The 22,403-nt window shown below is 39.0% G+C and overlaps 1 protein-coding gene and 1 non-coding gene across 2 annotated transcripts in view; one reads left to right on the forward strand and one right to left on the reverse strand.

Moving 5' to 3' along the window:
• The window catches only part of gata6 (GATA binding protein 6), a 584,947-nt gene that overhangs the window by 317,329 nt on the left and 245,215 nt on the right, over window positions 1–22,403 (forward strand). The gene's annotated exons all lie outside the window — the stretch shown is intronic.
• Window positions 1,127–1,198, reverse strand: trnaa-ugc (transfer RNA alanine (anticodon UGC)). Its single transcript has one exon. It is a non-coding gene; the product is annotated as a tRNA-Ala (tRNA).

Here is a 22,403-nt window from a genome sequence, read left to right on the forward strand (position 1 = left end):
TAGATACTTGATACTGCAATCATTTGACCTTGGTTTTGAACTACTTCAGAAAAAAAAATTGCCTAATACCTATACAAATGTTTAGGAACAGGTCATGGGAGTGATTGATTGCTATTAAGCTTGTTACACTCTTTCACTCTTGCTGACTTGTCTGATGTGAGCTCTATAGCTCGCATTTCAAGGCCTGCCTTTAACCCAGCCTACAATGGTAGCCAAGTAAGCCTTTGTTTGGAAGACATTTCATTCCTTTAATCTTCAGAAAGACAAATACTCAGATTGCTCTTTGCTACCTCTGGGCTGAGTGGAGGTTGAACGTTTTTTTGCTTGTGCTGCCATCATAGATCACCCTTAACCCACTGTTTGATCTGAGAAGTTCAGAATGTGGGTGGGCCAATATTAATGTTTTCTTCTCACAGGCAATGGTACCATCAATCGTGACAGATCATTTTTGCAAGCAAGAGTGACTAACAAAGTCAGTAAGAAGTCCTTTCCCCCACCACAAAAGAAACATTAAGGGGGAAAAATGCCTCCTCCTCTCAAACTGGGATCAAGAGCATATAATTTTGTATAAACTAGCCAATTTCTTTTTTTTTATTCTCGATGTATTATACAAAATAGTTTAAATAAATGAGAATTTTGTTACTGAGGGAGTGAAGAGGAAAAGTGCTATGGCATGAATGGACCTTCCTGACCACCAGAGGTGCATTGAGCATAATAAAAAGTAAATAAAAATGTAATATACCTCTGGCAAACAAAAAAACAATAACGATTAAGAAAATTATTAAAATATAAAATATTGTAACATTCTCAAACCTGCTTAATCCAATTCAGGTTTGTTGGGGAGTGAGTGTGATATCCCGAGCCCATAGATATGGGCACACATCCAATGTTCTTTATTTCACCTTATTCAATTTCTTGTATTAGGAATTTGTTAGTTTTCGCATACCCCTTGGGGTCAGAGTGCAGGGTCAGCCATTGTGCAGCGCCTCCCTGGAGCAATTACAGGTTAAGGGTCTTGCTCAAGGGCCCAGCAGAGTAGGATCTCTTTTGGCAGTGACAGGGATTCGAACCGGCAACCTTCTGGATACCAGCACAGATCCTTAGCCTCAAAGCCTGGAGTACAGTTTGGAGATGCCGGGGATTGAACCCGGGGCCTCATGCGTGCAAAGCATGCGCTCTACCACTGAGCTACATCCCCAATCTTAAATCTTGTAGCTCACCAAGCTGGACTAGTAGCAAGGTAGGAGACAGACACAACTGTAAAGGTGCAAAAGTCAAATCAAGAGCAATGTCAATTCCTGTAAATTAATAAACCTCAATCTAGATCTTTATATGGAAGTGTGTATGTCTGTTTATCCAGCCCGGAAGTGCGAGACTATAGCATGAAGCTCAAAGAGCCGGCAAAGTGGTCCCAAGTTAACCAGTTGGAAGAAGAAAGAAGGATGAGGCTACAGCATGATGCTGAAAGAAAGTGACTCTGTCGCCAAAGTGAAACCACCAAGGAAAGACAAACGAGAGAGAAACTCGCTTAGCTGCTGATAGACAAGGGGGTGAGCACATCCGCAAAACAAAACCGCCGACTCTGCATTTCAATTTTCTTTTCTGACGATTTCTTTACAGCACCATCTTACACAGCTAGTACAGTATATATATATAAAATCCAACGTCTGTCTATATGTCTGTTTGCTTTTCACAAGAGAACTACTTAATGGATTTAGATTGTTTTTTTTCTATAGTTTGCTTGAACATTTCGGTTGATTTTGCGACTTCTCTCAGCACACTAAGTATCATAGTTCACTTGATGTACCGATTTATTTGCACGAATCCGAGGCCAACTGGAAGGGGGTGGGGCCCTTCTCACTCACGCACCAGCCTCTGTTCAAGTCGGTCTACCTCTTGCCACATGTTGGAGCGTACCTTGCCTCCGCTTAGCTAGCTATACTTGTTTGTTCAACAGACATTACCATCTACAGATTATTAAGGAGTAACATTTCACAATTTTGAGAGAGAGCTACATGTGTTTCAGAGGGTAGCTGCTGATTGCCACAGATATCACGGCCACGCAATCAGATACAGTGTCAACATTTGATGTTGCAGTGTACCTATCTTCCACTTGGCCAGAATTAGTTTTTTTTTTTATTATTGATTTTAAAAATTTGTCCTGCTTCACTACTACATGGGTGGAGCCGTGGGGGACAGCAAGTAGTTTATAAGTTTGATAAATAGATTTAAAGGACAGTTAAAATGGAATTCCAGGAATCAAACTACATTCAACCCCAAAAGTAATTCTCTGGTCAGCATCCACAGGTAATCCCGGCGAAAACCTCAGTAACCTCCTCAGTGTAAGTGACTTAGTTACCACATAATCCAAAACCTGACAAAGCCCCCAGGAACTTTCCAATTCCACTTCAGCACTCCACTCCGTCACCACATTGCCATCAGACAATTTTGTGCGGAACTCCCTCCAAATGGTATCTCCAGTCTCCTCTGCTATCTGTTCCATCACCCGGCAAACTCAACTAACACTTGATTCACCAGCTCTCCACCTCGATTTATGTCCTCTGCTCTCTTTGCACTGCTCAGCAGACTTGCCACAGCTGACTCCAAATTCTTTTTCCACTCCATCTGGCTGACTTGGTTGTTTTTTTCTTCTTTCTGTTCTCCCCTTTTTTCCTCTCCACTCTCATATCCTTTACACTTTGATAATGTCGCTAACTACAACTACTACAGGTGGTGCTTGGCAATTACCAACCCACTAACACAGGAAGTGCCTGTTCTCTCATGAGCACTTGTGTGCAACCCACCAACTGCACCCACACTTTTTAAGCTGCCAAGAGACGACTTAAACTTTTAAAATGATCAATAAATTATTCTATAAGCACATACAATTCTGTCATCTCTTGTTCCTGGGGGCTTGTCATCCACATTTACACTGTCACAAGAACTGTCACTAGAGAGAAATTCACTTAGGCCCTTTTGCTTGTGTGTCCTTACTTAGAGTATGGGTACACTCCGTTAAAATAGTTGAGCTAAATGAAAGATCTCCCATTCTCTAGTGACCATTTGGGCTTCTAATTGCAAGGCTGTCTTGTCAGTGCCAGCTCTCTCCATTTCAGCGCACTACATTTGCCCCTCTCCAATACTCAACCCTCTCAGTTGCATGGCCTTAGGGCCAATTAGGAATTGCCAGTTATTTTAACCTGCATATGTTTGGTAAAGCATTCCTATCTGAAAACCTGAAAACTTTACTGAATGACCACAATGTCAGTATAACTTTACTTAAATATCCTTAATAAATCTGGTTTTATTATCTTTTAATAATACACATCTTTAAGGAAGCAAAGTGTATCTATATATTGTAAAGTAATATTATCTATAAATATTAAGCATAGCTGGGAATTGGTGGTGCAGTGGGGATAATAATAATAATAATAATAATAATTCATTACATTTATATAGCGCTTTTCTCAGTACTCGATGCACTGAGTAGGCTGTCTATTTGGGGGTGGTAAACTGACATTTTTAAATTCTTGATGCAAAGGAGTTTGGCAGTCTCTTAAAACAAGTCAGATGTGAAGGTAGCCCAGTAGTCCATAAGAATTGCCTTGGTGATCCCTCTGTGAGTGAACACCCCTACGAGTTCTCATGGTTTTTCTGATGGTTTTACTATTAACCACTCTCAGGGGGATGGCTTCAGGGTATTTAGTGGCATAATCAACTTAAACCAAGACATATTTGTGTTGCCTGGTGGAGGGTCTGTGTGGCCCTCATATATCAGCCCCTATTCTTTCAAATGCAATGTCAATGATAGATAAGGGTACAAGGGGTGATCACTCTCTATGGGCCATCTGGCACTCTTTTAATGTTTTAAGTAGTCTAACTTTGCAGTGTTCCTTAAATGGAAAAATGCAGTCCTAGAAATCTCATTAATGTGCAATTTAAAGTTTAGGTGAGAGTCCATTAGTAAACCTAAGTTCTTTATCTCCGCCTTGACTTTTAATACTAAAAGATCAGAATTATTTCTAAAACCTTCACTATATGCATTTCTGCCAACAACTTAAATTTCTGTTTTTTCCTCATTAAGCTTGAGAAAGTACCTATCCATCCATTCAGAAATACAAAACTTTGGGTCAGACTACTCAGAGTGTCAGGGTCATCAGGTGCTATAGAGAAGTAAAGCTGCATGTCATCTGCATAACTGTAGTAGTTCACCTTTCTGTTTCATATCATCTGGTCTAATGGAAGTATATAGATTGAAAAAAAATAGAAGTGGAACCAGAATAGATTCTTGAGGTACACCATATACAATATCATGAATCCCCAAAAATACAATATCCACAATTAACCAAGAATTCTCTACCCATTATATAAGACCTAAACTAGCTTAAGACACTGCCAGACAGACCCACTCAATGACTAAGATTTATAAGAATACTGAGGTCTGTGGTGTCAAATGCTGCACTCAGGTCAAGTAGAACAAGAACAGATACAGTATACGGCCTCTGTCTGCATTAACCCACAAGTCATTTACCACTTTAACCAGTACAGTTTCTGTACTATGCATTGTTCTAAAACCTGACTGAAACTTATCAAAAATAGAATGTTTGTTGAAGTAAGAATTTTACAGATTAGAAATACACCTAAGGTTGTCAACGGCAGATGAGTCTACATTATTTTTCTTGAGCAGGAGTTTAACAACTGCAGCCTTTACGCCAGTGGTTCTCAAACTGTGGGGCGGGTCCCCCTAGGGGGGCACGAAGTAACAAAAAGGGGGCGCGAAGATGTGAAAAAAAGAAAACAAGAATCGAAAATATGAAAATACATCTATTGAAACCAAAACAAATTAACTTAAACTACATTCTGATACTAGAAAAATAAATATAGAGTTAGATAAATGTCGATAAAAGTTAAGTAGGTATAATAAAATATGTATCTATGATATATCGTTAATTAAAAAAGAGCAAATTGGTATTAGTGGGCTCCTTTCAAAAAAATGTTAGGGGGGCGCAATTAAAACTGTTACAAAAACTCAGGTCGCAAATACTTAAAGGTTGAGAAACGCTGCTTTAGACAATCTGGGAAGACTTTAGTATCTAGTGACAAGTTAACTACATCAAGTACACTATCAATAAGCACATCAGAGACTTCTTCAGAAAAAGTCAGTTGGGTCTAGGTCAGGGACACAAGTGGAGGGTTTAGTTGAGAAATTGTTCTACAGAGTTCAGGTAAACCTACTTAAGTGAAAAAATGTAATATTCTAAAAACATCACGCTGAGGTTCAACAGGTTTAACTTTGAAGGGATGTATTATATTACATCTGTTATTGTTTTCTGTGTTTAAAAATGCTGTTAAAGTCTCACAACTTTTATTAGAAGTTTTCAGGAGGCATCCCATTAACAGAGCTTATAACATGATCAAAAATTGAAAATAAAACTCTTGGTTTTCCAGCATTGTAATTTATAATTTTAGAAAACAGGGACTTCCTAACAAGGAAGACTGCTTTGTTATATTCAGTTATGCGTGCCTTCATTTGCCGCATTTGATACCATTGATCACAATATTCTTAGAAATTGCCTTAGTCAATGGGTGGGCCTCTCTGGCAGTGTCTTAAATTGGTTTGAATCCTACCTGCCAGGTAGAAAATTCTTTGTTAGTTGTGGTAATTATACTTCAATGACACATGATATTCTATATGGTGTTCCACAAGGCTCTATCCTGGGTCCACTGCTCTTTTCAATTTACGTTCTTCCATTAGGTCAGATTATCTTGGGGCATAACGTGAGCTACCACAGCTATGCTGATGACACGCAACTGTACCTATCAATAGCACCTGATGACCCTGACTCTGTTGATTCACTGACACAATATCTTACTTGTGTTTCTGAATGGATGAGTAGTAATTTTCTCAAACTAAATAAAGAGAAAACTGAAATTTTAGTGATTGGCAATAATGGATATAATGAGGTTATTTGAAATAAACTTGATGCATTAGGATTAAAAGTCAAGAAGGAGGTAACGAATTTAGGGGTAACTGTTGACTGTGACCTGAATTTTAAATCATACATTAATCAGATCACTAGGACAGCATTTTTTCACTTAAGATATATAGCAAAAGTTAGACCTCTTATATCACTGAAAGATGCTGAGAAATTAGTTCACGCTTTTGTTTTCAGTCGACTAGATTACTGTAACGCACTCCTCTCAGGACTACCCAAAAAAGACATTAATCGATTGCAACTAGTGAAGAATGCAGTGGCTAGAATCTTAACTAGGAAAAGAAAATCCGAGCACATTTCTCCAATTTTGATGTCACTACATTGGTTACCTGTGTCATTCAGAATTGACTTTAACATACTGCTTATGGTTTGTAAAGCCTTAAATAATCTTGCTCCGTCTTATGTCTGACACCTTACACTCCAAATCGTAACCTTAGATCTTCAAATGAGTGTCTGCTTAGAATTCCAAGAGCTAAACTTAAAAGAAGTGGTGAGGCAGCCTTCTGCTGTTATGCACCTAAAATTTGGAATAGCTTGCCACTAGGAATTCACCAGGCTAATACAGTGGAGCACTTTAAAACAATGCTGAAAACACATTACTTTAAAATGGCTTTCTCATAGCTTCATTTTAGTTTAATCCTGATGCTCTGTATATTCAATTAATTATTATTATTATTCATGGTGGCTCCAAAATCCGTACTAACCCCTACTTTCTCTTCTGTTCTTTTTCTGGTTTTCTGTGGTGGCGATCTGTGCCACCACCACCTAATCAAAGCACCGTGATGTTCCTACATTGATGGATTAAAGACCAGAAGTCCATGTGACCGTCATCATCAAGTCCTTCCATGAAAACCCTGAATACCATGAGGACTAATTGATGTCATTTAGGGAATCCATTCCCAGATGGGTTTATCCATTCCAGGGAATTCGGGAATCCTGCATGTCATTTCTGGGAATCCCGGGCTCCCGGGGATGACACAGTGCATGGGCATCTCACATGTGAACGGTTTTAGAACAACGAACACTTATTTTTAATAAAACTACTCCAATATGTTGACACAAATAAAAGACTAATCTTATCTACAAGCAGTTCATGCTGTCATATAAGTACATGTATCTATAGTTGCGGTAATAAGAGTGTAGAAAGCACAACATGTCCAGCGTGCGGTCATCCAGGCAAGAGCGCACCTTCGTGCAGTGTACGCCAGCCGCTGAGAAAGCACGCTCTGCCTCCACTGAAGTAGGCAGCACAGTCATCAGATACTGATACACTTGTTCTAAACAACGCCCGCGCTTGCCGTTGTGCTGAAACACTGCTATTTCAGCTTTTACTGATGCATCCAGTTTCTTGTCATCATTCTGAGATGGCAAGTTTCTTGGCACAGATAATGCGGATGCAACAGACTGACGCATTGCAATTTCAAGTTGCTGTTCAAAGCTGTTGCCTAATGAAGTGCAAGCTGCAGCAATGGTGCCACCTTAATTATTTCAGCTATAACTCTGTTATTTCTTGATCGATTTTTACACTTTTACACGCTATATATGCGAGCTTGGCCGTTCCTGTTTTCCCGGGTATTACAGCAGTTTCATGGATTTCATTAGGGAATGGATTCCCTAATGTCATTTATGTTAAGTAGAATGCCTAGAGGGGTTGGGCGGTCTCATGGCCTGGAACCCCTGCAGATTTTGTTTTTTTTTTTCTCCAGCCATCTGGAGTTTTTTTTTGTTTTTTCTGTCCTCCCTGGCCATCACACCTTACTTTTATTCTATGTTACTTAGTGTTCTCTTATTTTAATTCTTATTTTGTCTTTTTTTCTCTTTCTTCATCATGTAAAGCACCTTGAACTACATTATTTGTATTAAAATGTGCTATATAAATAAATGTTGTTGTTGTTCAATATTTCATAGTGGATTGTTAGTTCACTCTATGAGTTTTTCAAGATATTTTAGTACTTGAGAACTTCTTAACAATTTTTTGAAGGGCCACTATGCCAACTGAAGCTCACACCTTATCAGGATATAGCGGGTTGGATAATGGATGGATGGATGGATGGTTTCATTGCTAGCTGTTTTAGGGCAAGCATTAACTTCAGACTGATAATTCCAAATATTAGCAAACCTAGAGGCTACTGATACATTGCAATTTTTTTTTTAAATACGCTTATCAATAGTTCTAGTTAAAAGTATTTCTACATCAAATAAAATACAGAAATGGTCAGATATACAGATAACACAATCTTCCTGACGTCAGTTTTTAGTCCTTTTGAAATTATTAAATCCATCGTGTGTCCTCTGTTATGTGTAGGCTGGCTGATGTGCTGGCTAAGATCAAAAGACTGCAGTACGTTCATAATTTCTTTTGCTTTATGGTCATCCTGGCTATCCATATGAAAATTGAAATTGCCTACTATTAGAAACCTGTCATGAGTAGTTATTATTATAGATACAGTCAATATGAGAGACTACAACACTCCATAAATAAATACAGCAAGATACTAGAAAGAAGCAAAAGTACCAAAAAAAGTTTAGTTGGCTCAAACAATACTCACTGAATCACTGCCTTTCTTACCTTGGCAAACAGAGAGAACAAAAATTATAATTTGGAGATGCTGCTTTAATTAATTTGCAGCACCATCATTGCTGAGCCACATTTTACTCAATGTAAGATAGTCTGTTTTTCTAACACTGATGAGATTGTTACTGTAAAACGTCTTACTGGTTATATTGAACAAAGCCAAATGTAAGATCTTGGGAAAGCACAACTGCATCAGAGTGTTAGTGTTGCTTAGAATGATAATTAAGTTATTGACAATAATACGGCTTTGTTCAGATTTTTAGTTAAACAATGGTCCATTATTATAGCCCTAATACAGTGCAGATTTATAGGCATAGGTTCTTAAACTATGGGTCATGTGTTGTCAGATCTTAGGTGACACAGTCGTGAGGTAGGTAGACATTAAGCAAAAAGCACCGTTGTTCTCATCAATATTTTCTAATATTACAATGTTATAATACATTTGCTTTCTCTAGTTTAAAAATAAAGACATACAAAATATTTATCAAATTATATGCTAGATATCACTCCACGACAATTCTAAAACAATATCAATGAGTTATTGCCTTGTTTTAAACAACGTTTTGGATATTTAAGAGAAAATTGGATTTTTTCTAATTTGAGATAATATAATATAGTCACTTACCCACTGAGTTATGGAGGGTGGGTTGGGTTTCTTCCACTTGAGCAAGATAAGTGTGCTTGCCAGTAGTGTGGTATTGGCTGTTACAATTAATTTCTCCTTATGCATTGTCGTGCCATCCAGGAGTACACCAAATATCACTGTTAATGGATTAGGAGTGATTGTAACACCCAGGCTGTTTGAGAAGTATGCAGAGATTTTAGTCCAAAATGACCACATTTAATGCATTCCCTAATTTAGTGCATGGACTAATGAACCTGGAGCTAGATGGTATGCTCACAAGATGGGTCTTGCCCTGGCTACATTATGGGCAAAGTTAAACAAGTTACATGTAATCGATGGAATACCTTTAATTGAATTCTGGAATGTTTGGCACATATAGAACTAGAGCGCATTCTTTGAATGACTCCTTTTCTGACATGTTGATTGAAAGGTGTATTTCCTACTGTTCCTAAGGATCTTTCAAGGACAAATATTTTGAAACATTTTTATATACAGGTATTGTTGAAATGCTCTCTGAATTATCAAGATAAGCCAGTAAAGCCTCTTGAATTGATATGTGTGTGAGATGTGGAAAGTTCGGTAGGTTTCTTTCAACAAAATTTCTAATATGCATATAGGAAAAAAGTGTGTAGCTATAGAGTTAAATTTGGAGCGTAATTGCTCATAAGGTGCAAATGAGTTGTCAATATAAAGATCTCCAAATTCCTTAATCCCTAGAATTTTGCCATATGTCTGAGAAGGTTGATAAAGATGATTATCATGTATAAGGGCAAAAGATTTTTTTTTCTCTACCTTGAAATGTGTCCTGCATTGGTCCCATAAATTATGAAATTGGTGGATGACTGGATTGCTGGTAAAGTGACAACAGTTTGTATTAAATGGAACGCAAAGCAGGACATACTGTACAAGGAAGATTTATGACAAGATTGGTTTTCCACTGCAAGCCAAGCTAGTGTGGATTTGTGAATTTCTGCCAATTTCCAAGTTGTTTGGATATTTCCTGCCCTGCCATTGTAATTTTATGAGTGGTCCTATTAAGAACTGGTGCAAATACATTTTGCATGAATTTTACGTTATCCACATTAGGTACATATATGTTTACCAGTTTTACTTTAGAGTTGAATAAGTTCCCCACAACCTTGACATAGTGCCCTTCTGGATCAGATACTACATCTCTTTCTATAAGTGGAATTGTTTTATGGGCTAAAATTAACATACCTCTGATTTTTTGTTATAACTAGAATAAAAGATTTGGTCAATCTAGTCTCTTATTAGTTAAAACTGGTCTTTACTTGTCAAGTGAGTATCCTGTAAAAATACAATCTTGGCTTTTAAACTTGGGAGATGGGAGAATATTTTTTTCTCTTTAGGCCATGATTGCGATCTTTGACATTCCAGCTTACAACGTTCAATGAATAATAAGAGATATACTGCTTTTGAGTGTTAGGAGACATTTTGTGGGGGTAAAAGAAATACAGAGAATATAACTCGCCCTCCACCCCAATTAGTTTATACTTTTAAAGCAAAATGCCTTTGAATGTAACATCCAAATGTAAACTAGCCCAGTGTGATTGAGCATATATGTTAGACAGTGAATGCTTGGCATCCAGCATTTGTTTCAGTGTTCTTTTAGATCTGCTTCTTGTTTGATTTTATGTAAATATTTTTATTTGATTATATTTTCTTTCATTATTTGATTTATAATTATTGATTTTCTGTGTGAGATGTAATGTTCTCCTATGTCCCTTGTGTTTTGTGTGTGGTACCCCGAGGCCCGGCCACCCTGACATCACTATTCTCTCTGTTGTGGACTTGGAGTATCAAAGCACGAAGTCCCAAAAAGCACTTCCATAAATGCCTACTATTGGGCAATTCCCTGGTTAGATAAGAGAGCAAACACAAACCCTTTATAAAACTGGAAATTTATTATTTTCACAAATGATGCTCTGTAATTCTGTGAAGCTCTGAAGAGCACAATAGCACAATGCAGTTACCTAAAACATAAGGCAACCCAAACAAACAAAGTCCAAAATCACAAATGCAGAGAATGGTCACAAAACAGAGCAAAAGAGGGTCAAAAATCCCGAATTCCACAGTAAAACACAAGAACTCACCAAAGCTCCCTAGCCCATTCACCAGGAACTATTGTAGACTCCACAGATTTATAGAGCAGAGGACAGTTCCCAGCAGTGATAGGTGTAGGATAATCCTCTTTAATAAAATCCCTGTGTGCATCCAGGTGTCCGTGGTCCTTGGGTGTCTTCTGGTGAAGTGCGCATGCGCAGGGCACGGTGCGATGCGCGATATTACTGTTAGAGAAAGTTAGAGGTGTTTTACGGAAATGCAAACCAGTATTACTGCAAGAGGAAATTAAAGGTACACAATACAGTGACGCATATTACAGCCACATACAAGCCAGTATTACTGTCAGAGGAGATTAAAGGCATATTACCGACGCGCACGCCTGTATTACCGCCAGAGAAAATTAAAGGTATATTACGGACGTACAAGCCAGCGGACGTACATGACAGTATCCTTCACTAAGGGCGCGCACAGGCATCCTTCAATAAGGGCGCACAAAAAAAGGCGAGCCTCAAAAGGGCGACCTCAATTGGGAGCAGCGAATAAAGGTGCGCGTAAATAAAGATCTGCACCTTTGTTGCTCTTCACATATTCCAGAGCCATTTGAACTAAATTATCTACGAACGCCTTTATTCACCGTGCTCAATTGAGGTCACCCTTTTGAAGCTCGCCCTTTTGTGCACGCCCTTATTGAAGGATGCCTGTGCGCGCCCTTATTGAATAGAGCCGTACAAGACAGTATTACTGTCACAGAAAATTAAAGACACACAATACACAGCGGCATCAACAAAAGAAAGGCTGAAAGAAAGAAAAATACGACCAACAAAAAGAATGAGGTCAAAGTCCCTTGCCATTTACTATAGACTGTTCCTACTAATGTTTATGCACTACTGTTCTAGCGCCCGTTATTGTAACGGGCTAAATGACTAGTTTATGTATAATACTGTTAAGTCTTAGGTGGTAATGTAGGTTGCGGGAGGAGGAATGCTGAAGGGGAACCAGAAGAGAGACAGGGAGAAGCAGGAAGAGGGAGGAAGTGAATTTGGCTGTAAGACACTGTTTCTGTTAAATAAAAATTATCAATTTCTCACAACAGAGTCAAACTCACTTATAAAACACGACAACAGGCAGGTGACCCCACCTTCTGGGGGACCACCCACAAAACACATGGGTCATAACTAAGGCCAAATACACAAACACAGAATACGTGACATACATAACAGCAACAACAATTTATTTCTTGTATAGCCCTAAATCATAAAAGGAATGCCTCAATGGCCTTTAATAGGCCCTGTTTTTTGATAGCCCAGAATAAGCCATTATAGTTGGGGTTAAGCCCTTTGGGCTGAGGCCTATTCTAGGCAAGCAAAGGAGGCTTTGCCTGGATTGTGGAGCTTCTAGAAGGCCTTATGCCCTATCTTACTCTGGTCCTGACTCAAGATCATAACATCTAGCACTCTGTTAGAATAGACTCTGACACTTGGATTAAACAGGTTTTGAAGACTGATGGATAGATGGAATCGATAATATAAAAATTTTCTAGCAGATTTTTCAATTTTAATACCTAGAACCCTGGCACACAAATGTAGATGTTATTTTTATTCTCAACACCCTGTTCCTAATCCTCCGTCTCCAGTCACCCATAAACAGCTCTCACATCTGGCAAGCAAAATGGCCAGGTTGGAACGCCAAAGATGAAGTGCTGCAGGAATGGATAATGTCAATAAGCATTCATTGAAGCGCTGCCAAGACATGTTAAAACATGGAGGCTCAGTCGTTCTCCTGCAGCTCCCAGCCCTTCTGTTTATTCTGAAGGTGCAGTGGATTGTGTTCTCATGTTAAGCATTTTTATTGATTGCAGAGTGAAGAATGTTAACTCCTGTTGAAGTGATAATCAGTAAAATATTAAAAAGAAATATCAAGGTTCTAGAATGTTCCTTGTCCACATTTTAAAATAATCCTAAATATTTACTTATAAATATTAAAGATACACACTATTTTTGGTACACATTACATGTTAAGCATTTTCACAAAAACAATTTACAAAAGCATAAAATAAAGTGGGACGATGCAGTGGTTAGTACTGCCACTTCACAGATCTAGCATCCTTGGTTTGAGTCCTGCGCCTGGTTGTTGTTTGTATAAGTTTATACAGGTATGCTGGGGTGGGTTTTTCTGCCGCATCCCAAAGATGTGTTGGTTAGGCTAATTGGCTATTCCACATTGAACCTGTATGTGTAAGTGAACCCTGCAATAGACTGGTACCGTGTCAAGGGCGGATTCCTACCTTTCTACCCCAACCTTAAATTGAAAAATGTGGACTGTCCCCTCCAATTGGGTGATGCCTCAAATAGAGGAGTTTAAGAATACTTCAGGGTCTTCTTCGTGAATAAGGGGAAAAGTAATGGTGACATTGTGGTTGGTGAGAACAGTTGTGTGGTCACTATACTGACCTGTAGTGGTGAAGAAGGAGCTGAGTTAGAAGGTGGACCTCTTGATTTGGCAGATGATCTATGTCACTACTCTGACCTATGATCATGAGCTTTGGGTAAAGACCGAAGGAATGAGATTATGGGAACAAGTGGCCGACATTGAGCTTTCTCCGCAGGGAAGCTGGGCTCTTTCTTACAGATAGAGTGAGAAGCACAGACATCTTGGAGAGGCCCTCAGCATTAAGGGGATCCATTTGAGGTGGTTTGGGCATCTGATACAGATGCCTGCCGGATGCCTCTTTGTTGTGGTTTTATGGGCACGACCAGCTGGGAGGAGACCCTAGGGAGGACTCTGGGCTTGCTGGTAGGATTTTATCTCCCTGCTGACCTGGGAACACCCTGGAATCCCACCGTATGAGTTAGCAAGTGTGGCTGTGGAAAGGGATGTTTGGGCCTCACTGCTATGACTTTTGCCCCCACAACCTGGTTTTAGATAAGTGGTGGAAAATGAATGAGTGAATGAAAAATGGTCTGAGTTATTCACTGCAAGAAAAGATAAGTAGTGCTCAACTTAAAAAGTAGATAGGCGATCTTGACAAATAGCATATTCAAGCCTAGAAATGGCAATCAGAGTGCAGAGGACTTGAAATACAATTGCTGCTAAATGGTGGTACATTTCCTGCTGCTACTGCTACATCTGCTGCCAAACTCTCAAATGTTCAGTGACATTTTGTTGCATACAGCATATCTCTTGAAGGTATATGTCAATCAGTTGGCATTTTAAGCTGTTGTAGCTCTTTATTTAGCCCTTCCTGCATGAGAAATAGCTCATAATAAATGTTGCACAGTCCTATGCAGTTCTGGCAATGTCTGTAATTGTATTACATGCATTGACAATGAATTTTCCAGGCCTTGGCAGTCCACAGAGCACATGAGAACACAAAACAATATGCTAAAATAGCAGAAGGTCATGTTACAAGAACCTTAACTTTGTCACAATGGACAATAAAACGTAAAGTGAAATTCCAATATAAATGTCACCAATGCATCCATTAGCATGAATTGTATTTTTTACTGAGTATGTGTAGGTGTGAGTCACTGTGACCTGTGATGGACTGACACCTAAACCAGGGCTGGTTCTTGTTGAATCCGTTGCTACTGCATTAGGGTTAATTTTGTACAGTATAATAATAATAATCCTTTACATTTATATAGTGCTTTTCTCACTACTCAAAACACTTTAGATAACAAGTTAGGAGTCATTTCAGTCACCACCAATGTGAAACATCCACCTGGATGATATGACGGCAGCCATTTTGCACCAGAGCATTCATCACACATTAGCTGTTAAGCGATGAGAGTTGGGGTGAGAGTTAGTTAGCCAGTTAGAAAAAGAGGATGCTTAGAGGGCCAGAATGGTCCTAGGCTATGGTTGGCAGTTTTGCCAGAATATTGGGATACACCCTACTCTTTAAGGGATCTTTAATGACCACAGAGAGTCAGGACTTGATTTTATGTCACATCTGAAGGATTATGCCATTTTTACAGCACAGTGTCTGTGTCACTGCCCTGGGGCACTGGGATCCACACATAGACCACAGGATAAGCACCCTCTGCCCACTTCTTCCAACAAATAAGTTGTCATTTAAATATGATAATTTGATTTGGAGGTTAAATTCTTTTACACAGTACAGAAGACCAAACATCCATTCATTTTCTCACACTTTTTACCCAGTTCAGGGTTGCAGGAAAGCAATACCTATCCTGACTGCACTGGGCGCAGGGCAAGAGCCAACATTGAAGGAATTTTCAGACACATAATCTTAGTAAGTCAAGGGCAGCCATGGTGCACCCACATGAACACCAATCATGTAGCAGTGACATATCCCACGACTCTATCCAACTAGTCTGTGACTCGCCGTGACAAGATTTTGTCTTAAGTCATAGGGGTGGGCTAGAGTGCATGACAGCTGAGAACAAATGAGTTCATATAGTGTATGTAATGCAGCCACAACCTGAATCAAAGCTGTCCAGTTTAGTGCATTGTGCTTTCATGAGGGACGATGTCTCAGCTCCATATAGAAGAACTGGGATGATAACACTGTTATATACTTTCATCTTGGTGTATATGGAGATCTGCTTGTTGTCCCAAATTTTCCTCGATCTGCTCAAGGTAGAGGATGCCATGCCAATGGGTGTCTTGATCTTGGCCGTAGTGTTGTTGTTGCAGGTAAGCAGAATGTAGTCTACTACTTTTTGCATTCGCCATTGAGCCACTGGCAGTTCACTGTCGAAATGCTTATGAGATAAAGGGGATTATCAGCGAAAGACTTGAACAGAAAATTTCTCTATATGCAGATGATATGGTACTGTATATCAGACCCACAAAATGCTGTGCCTGGAGTCCTAACATCACTAACAGAATTTCAAAAGATTTCTGGTCTCAAAATTAATTTGACTAAAAGTGTGCTCTTTCCAGTGAATTCTCAAGCACACAATATTAGATTGGGAACCTTCCCTATTATCATTGCAGATCAGTTTAAATATCTAGGGGTAAACATCACAAGTAAATATAAAGCTCTTTATCAACAAAATTTCTCCGTCTCTATGGAAAAAATTAAGCAAGACTTGCATAGATGGTCAACCCTTCATCTCACTCTAGCTGGAAGAATTAACATTATTAAGATGAATATCATTCCTAAGCTTCTCTTTTTATTTCAAAACATTCAAATATTCATCAATAAATTGTTTTTTAAGAAATTGGATTCAACCATTACCTCATTTATTTGGAATTCAAAACATCCACATATCCAAAGAGTGACCCTTCAAAGACCTAAAGCAGAAGGTAGCATGGCTCTACCTAACTTTCACTTTTATTACTGGGCAGCAAACATACAAGCTATAAAAACCTGGACATGGATACAAATAGATGAACATACGCAGGCTTGGTCCTCAATAGAAACAAAATCCTGCAGTACTTCTTTATATTCCTTGCTTTGTGCCCCAATAAATGCAAGTTATCACCAATATACTAACAACCCAATTGTGTTTCACTCACTCAGAATATGGAACCAATGTAGGAAGTATTTTAATATAGAGAAGCTTTTATCGGTGGCACCTCTCAAATATATGCAGTTTTTAATATCTGGAAAACATTTGGGATTAAATCGCTTAGAGATCTGTACATAGACAACGTCTTTGCATCCTAACAACAATTACACTCCAAATTTAACTTTCCAGCAACACATTTCTTTCACTACCTTCAAATTAGAAACTTTGTTAAACAGAACCTGCCCAATTTTCTTCACCTCCCATCTCCCTCTATGCTGGAAAAAATATTGCTCAGATTCAAGGACTTAGACAGCATTTCTGAAAGATATAAAACCATTTCACATCCCTCCCTTTCAAAGATCCAAGAGGACATTGGGAAAAGGATCTCTCACTCAACATATCAGAAAAGGAGTGGAAGGTAGCATTGCAGAGAATTCATTCGAGCTCCAAGTGCAAAGTATACAATTATTCAACTTAAAGTTATATATCGAACACATCTGTCTCGTTTTAAATTGTCCAAAATGTTTCCAGGGCAAGATCCAACCTGCGAACGCTGTAATCAAGTTCCAGCCTCACTGGGTCACCCGTTTTGGGCCTTCACCAAATTAACATCATTCTGGACCAAAATCTTTAAATGCCTTTCAGACAGCCTCCTAATCCACTAACAGCTGTGTTTGGTGTACCTCCAGATGGGCTTAAAGTGGAGAAGGACAAACAAACTGTGATTGCCTTCACTACACTATTGGCACGTAGACTTATCTTGCTCAAGTAGAAGAATCTTAACTCTCCTCTTTTAAGTCAGAGGGTAACTGATGTTATATACTATTTGAAACTGGAAAAAATCAAATTCTCACTTAGAGGATCTGTGCAGAACTTTTTCAAAACCTCTCAGGATCTAATCAATAACATTTTAGAATAAGAATTTAAAGCACTGAGGAAGCAGATTCTCTCCCCATTTCTTTATCTTCTCCATTTCTCTTTATTTAATTATTAATTAATCTATTTACTTATTTTTACTAGCTTTAAGTTTTACTCTGCTGGCCATACTTTTTATTAAGGGTGGGGGTTGATTTGTTTTCAATCCTATATTTGTAAAAATTGATCTATTTGTATGGAATGTTGTATGTTTACAATAAAATCAATAAAAATAAAAAAAAATTTAAAAAGACTGAAGTCTTGAACGTTGTCCAATCAATTGCCATTGATGTATAGGGAGGAGGCTGAAGTGTTTATTTCCATCAATTTTGTTTTTTTCTTCAAGATCAGCAGTTCTAGATTCTGCACAATGATTACTAAGCTAATCATCTTGTCTTGTGCCCTCTATGCATTAGTCTCAGTCATAATGATATCATCAGCAAATTCCATCGACTCCAAATAGTTACCATCTACCCATTGTAGCCCTTTCCCATTACCAGTGCTACACATCAACCAGTTGATGGCAAAGCTGAAAAGAAAAGGAGATAACACACATCCTTGTTTCACTCCTGTAACCACCTCAAACCATTCTGTCATGCCCTTGTCTAATCTGATGCAACATTCGCTCCTACGGTGCAAGCTGGCAATCACCCATATTAATTTGGGTGGGATGCCATAAAGGGGTATCTTCCACATCACATCACGGTCTAGGCTATCAAATGCCTTTTCAAAGCTGACGAAGGTTAGCAGGACAGTTAACCGATGAGCTAATACCTGCTTTAAAATTCTCCGGAGTGTTAAGATTTGGTCTGTGCAGGATCGCCGTGGCCTAAAGCAAGAAGTGGAATACCTCTCCAGTTATTGCAATCATGTAAGTCTTCTTTCTTGGGGATAATGCCAATAATGCCTTTCATCCAGGCAACTAAAATTGTCTCTATGTGCCAAGCTAGATTACACATATCGAACAGCCATCTCAGAGGAGGTGGATTTAAAAATTTCAATGTAAGTATTGTTAGTCCCAGCAGAATTTCTGTTCTTGAGGCCATTGATTACCTGTGTAAGTATGCTAGTGTAAATGGATCACATTTGATAGTAAATGGACTTGAGGATCCAACTGCAGGACAAAATGCCGGTTTGAGCTGTGAATCCGTAAGGGTGTGGTTGGCTTAGGTCTATTTAGGATATTGCAAGATTGTTCTTGCCATGATCCCCTTCTCATCTGATGAAATCGTACCATTTTTGGCAATTACTAGAATAATCTGTTGACCCTGTTCACCAGATAATGTGCAGACAACCTGGAATGCTGTGCACAGGTCTCCTTGGGATGCTGCCTCTTTGGCCTTGGTTGCCTGGTTGTTTAACCACTGCTGTTTGTCCTTCTGTGCACTGTTTTTAACTTGTTTGTCTTGGTCTGCGTAATCCTGAAGAAGTGCATGTTGGTTGCATTCTGATATAAGTTGCAGTTACTGTATATATTTTTCCGATCCTGTATGAGTGACCATCTTGTGTCATTGATCGATTCTTCCTTGTCTGTCAGGGCCAAGAGCATCTGCCACAACTTTGTGTACTTCCTTTTTAAAATCTGACCATTGCATTTCCAGATCTGTGAAGGAAACGGAGAGTATCTGTGAGTGATTAGATGTCTCAATATAGAATGTTGCCTCAGTACAGGGGTCTTTAAGCCTTTTCACATTGTATCTGGTTGTTGTTGTTGCTTTGGTGCTCACCTTCATCTGAATCTTGAATTTGGCTGTTAATAGGTAATAGTCTATCATACAGTCCGCCCCATGGTATGCACGGATTTCTTGTAATGAACATGTCCATCTCCCTCCAATGCTAATGTGATTGATTTGGCTTTCATAATTAGCATCTGGGGATCTCCAGGTGACCTTGTGGCAGGGGTTATGTGGGAACATGATGCAGCCAATAACCAAATTGTTTACTTGGCAGAATTGCACAAATCACTCCCCATTTGCATTTTGAATGCTGACACTGTGTGGATTCACTTCCTTTTCCCAGCCAACATTATTGGAACTGGACCTTGGCATTTAGATCACCAATATCAACAGCTCGATATTGTGCTGTTAGATTCTGTTTACCACATCTTTTGACACTTCATCAGTATTCTCAGTTGGGCTGTAGCACTAGATGATGGATAATTTGGCATGCCTAAACTGAGGAATTTAGTGATCAGCTTGCTAGTATATATTTTTTGGAATCAGCCCCATTCCCAATGGTTCTCCGGAATGCACAGGGGACCCTGAGCAGAAAGTGAAAGGCACTATCCTTCTGCCATTGGAGTCACCCTCCGTTTCCCAGCTAAGAATAGGTTCTAGTGTCTGGTAGGATGGTATATTTTGTATAGGCCATATCTTTGTACATAGAGTGGGAAGATCCTCAGAGTTATTGGTTCATGTAGCTCTCATGCTTCTGACTCCCTTTCTGGCCTTCTGGGTTTGAGTTTGGGCTAGGCTATGCAAATGGAGTTTGAGGACCCTCATATTCCAGGCTTCCTTTAGGCTCTATAGGTTTTGATTAGGTTATATCTTGAAGATGCAGTGTTCTTGCCTTTAAGCTTTGAATTTTCCCCTTTGGAGTTTTGTAGTGTTTAACTCTAGTAAATGTATCTTTTCATTACTTGGTAACAAATATGTGACCCACCTCACAGGAGGCAGATGCTACAGATGGTCTCCTAAGTTGTGGTTCCTACTGTATATTTGGACTATGAGTATGCCTAGCCTGCCCGTTCAGGTAGGGTAAGAGATTCTAAGAGTTTCTCCCTAGGAGTCATGCTTAGTGAGGCAGGGGAGCAGGTGTAGGATCCACTCAGCTCTAGTCTATAAACAAGACTCTGGCTTAAGTTTTTATAATCCATATGTGCCAGTGAAGTGCATCTGGGCATCCTCTGTTGACCATTTGTGATGATATACAAACTGAAGGTGATCATGACTATCTGGAATGTTCTTTTTATGTGTTCCAGCACCAGTATCTCAAAGCACTTCATCATAATTGGAGTGAGTGTCACAGGTGTGTAGGCATTCAGACAAGACACTTTTGTTTGCTTGGGTACAAAAGTAATTGTTGCCCTTTTGAAGCAAGCGGGGACCACAGATTCTTTCAGTGAAATATAAATATGTCACTGAAGATGCTAATTTGTTTTTTTCAGGCTTTTAAAATACACCCTGAAATTCCACCCAGACCAGAAACATTGTGGACATTAACTCATTTAAAAGTTCTCCTTATATCACATACAAAAACAGAGAAGGATGAATAATGTGGTGCTGCAGGCAAATGAATGGTGGGCTGCTTGATGTCACGATCAAAACGGGCATAGAAGACATTCAGTTGGTCTGGAAGAAAAACTGAAGATGGTACTGCATTAGGCTTAACCATAAGATGTATGTATGAACAGTACAGTAATAGAACACTTAATTATGTGATATGTCCAAAAAACTCCCAAGTAGAATGCAAAAGGTGCAAATATTCAGAATCCTTTCCTTAGACAGAGCAGCTGTCAAGTCACAAAGTGGCCATGGGTCGTGGAGTAGTTTTCCCATATATGATGTTCCAAGGTCAAGTGCAGTCAACTACGACGGCTAATTCATGAGTTAAGAAGGTGTCCTTTAGCCCTGGTTTGTTGTCATCTTTACAGTAAATTATTCTAAAATGATGAAAAATTGATCATCTCTGTCCATATTATTAAGTACTGAAGGGATAATTAAGGAAGCCAAGACAATTAAATGAAAACAAAGAATGTGCTGAGTGTGAACGCTTGCCTCAATATACGATTCAATACATAAGCCTAGTGTTCTTGTCTATGTGTGGATACAAAAGGGGTGAGCTTTGCTTTATTCAAATAAAGAGCTGTTAAGTCTTACCTAAGCTGTGAACATCTTCAAATCTTCTGTCTTCCAGCAGGAAATGTAATACATGGCAGATAATTTTGCACATGTTTTATATAGAATGAATACACATTTTTTTTTCTGTTTCAGTAATATGAAAGCAAGAGCTGAAGCAAAGAGCTTTACTGAGCAGCCCATCTGGGTCCAAGCAGTATACAAATATTTAAAGATGTTTACAATTGGTATATACTCTCCATACATCCCCCTACACACACACACACACACACACACACACACACACCAGTGCTACCCATTACGTCTGGCTGAGTCTGTACAAAAAAAAAAAAAACAGAAAGAGGTAATCAACAGGGATCTTTCCCAGATATCCACTGTAATGGAGACATTTAAAGGATCGTAGCTTTTGCAGAGTCACCCTGGCTGTAGGAAGTTCCACACAAATGGAGGAAACTGGCTTTTTTCTGTAAAATTTCTAGTCCCCAAGCCACAAGCTGCTCAGAGCCGATGCCTGAGACTGATAAAAGCTGGGAACCAGGCTGAGGGTCCAAAACCTTATTGTTGATCGTGACGGCTAAATCTCGGCCCTGTCCAACTCCACAATTGTGGCCAACAATACACACGTACCTCAGAATTACTAGCGTGAATAAATGTGTTTATAGTAACCTTTTGATTCCTTCATTTAATTCATATCAGCATATTAATGTACTTCTTTTCATTTTGGTTGTTTTTTAAAAAAAAGCAGGTCATTGTTTGGTCTACTTTGGAAAAAAGAAAGGAAGCAGCACAAGAAATAGTGAATATTTAATGCTTGGTAAGCACTCAATAAATCATTCTGAGAACTTTGCAACAATACAGGGTATGGATTGT

This window comes from Erpetoichthys calabaricus, chromosome 6, assembly GCF_900747795.2.
Source record: "Erpetoichthys calabaricus chromosome 6, fErpCal1.3, whole genome shotgun sequence".
NCBI classification, from domain to species: Eukaryota; Metazoa; Chordata; class Cladistia; order Polypteriformes; family Polypteridae; genus Erpetoichthys; species Erpetoichthys calabaricus.